This window comes from Mandrillus leucophaeus, unplaced genomic scaffold (genome assembly GCF_000951045.1).
Source record: "Mandrillus leucophaeus isolate KB7577 unplaced genomic scaffold, Mleu.le_1.0 Scaffold234, whole genome shotgun sequence".
Classification (NCBI taxonomy): Eukaryota; Metazoa; Chordata; class Mammalia; order Primates; family Cercopithecidae; genus Mandrillus; species Mandrillus leucophaeus.
The window spans coordinates 748,129-749,533 of record NW_012102410.1 but is presented as its reverse complement, the minus strand read 5'-3'; positions in this window follow the sequence as shown (position 1 = coordinate 749,533).

Below are 1,405 nucleotides of genomic sequence, written 5' to 3'. Positions count from 1 at the left end.
AAAATTAGTTGGGCGTGGTGGCGCACACCTGTAGTCCCAGCTACTTGGGAGGCTGAAGCAGGAGAATCGCTTGAACTTGGGAAGCAGAGGTCTCAGCGAGCTGAGATGGCTCCACTGCACTCCAGCCTGGGTGACAGAGCGAGACTGTCTCAAAAAAAAAAAAAAAAAAGAAAAAGAAAATAAGTTTATAGTATAAGGAAGTGGTTCTCAACTGGTGATGATTTTGACACTTAATTGACATTTGGCAGTGTCTGGCGATATTTTTGGTTGTCATTACTCGGGAGGAATGTACTGCTGACGTCTAGTAAGTAGAGACCAGAGATTTTGCTAAATGTCTTACAGTGTACGGTACAGGACAGCATCCCCTGAATACAAAGAATTTTCCAGCCCCAAGTACCAGTGATACAAAGGTGGAAGAACATCGGTCTATAATAAGTGCCTGATACATGTCAGTGTAGCCCTAGCTCAAGGTTTTGGTGTGTGTTGTTTGTCTTTCATCTTAAACGCCCTGAGAAGTCCTGTAGGAAAGAAACACGTGTGATTTTGCTGGTGGGAGCAAGCTGTGCCCAGGGCTGGGGCGGTAGAGAGGAGGGTTTGGATTTGGGAGATGTCAGGAGGTTGAAAGCCAAGGATGCATTAAATGTGGGGTGAGGGCGTAAAGAAAGGGAGGGAAGGTGATTTCTCACTGCCTTGGGGGCAGGGAGGAGGGGAGGTGTGGGTGAGATGTTGAGAGTTGTGGGAGATGCCCAGGGCACAGTGAGGGGCTCATGGTTGGGGCTGCCGCAGTTGCAGTCCTCAGGTGGCCCTGGAAGCTGTCACGGGGTAGGGTGGCCTGGGGTGGGGGTGGGGCACGTCCATTTACAAGGAGACGCCTGTGGGAGGAAGGTTTCTGAAAGAAGGAGGTGCTGGGCACAGAGCCCAGGCGAGATATGGGCCCACAGATACGCTTCGGAGGTCCCTGCTGGCCTTGGGGAGGCTGGAAGCCATGAGGGCAGCACAGAGCTCAGGGAAATTGAGGGAGAGTTGGAGCGGGGCTGGGAGGGCAGGGAGGAAGTGAGCCTGAAATACCTCTTCTTTCAAGGAGCCAAGATAGGAGGGGCAAAAAGATGGCCCAAGTCTGTATGCAGGTGGCGCGTTAAGTGGGACGGTCCAGTGTGGTTTTAGAAGGTGGGAAAGGAGCCAGGACAGGGAGGGACGGAAGGCAGCTAAGAGTGCCTGGGTCCTCACGGGTGGAGGAGTCACGTTCAAGTATGTGCTGGGCCAGGCATGGTGGCTCAAGCCTGTAATCCCAGCACTTTGGGAGGCCGAGACAGGCAGATCACGAGGTCAGGAGATCGAGACCATCCTGGCTAACACGGTGAAACCCCGTCTCTACTAAAACATACAAAAAACTAGCTGGGCAAGG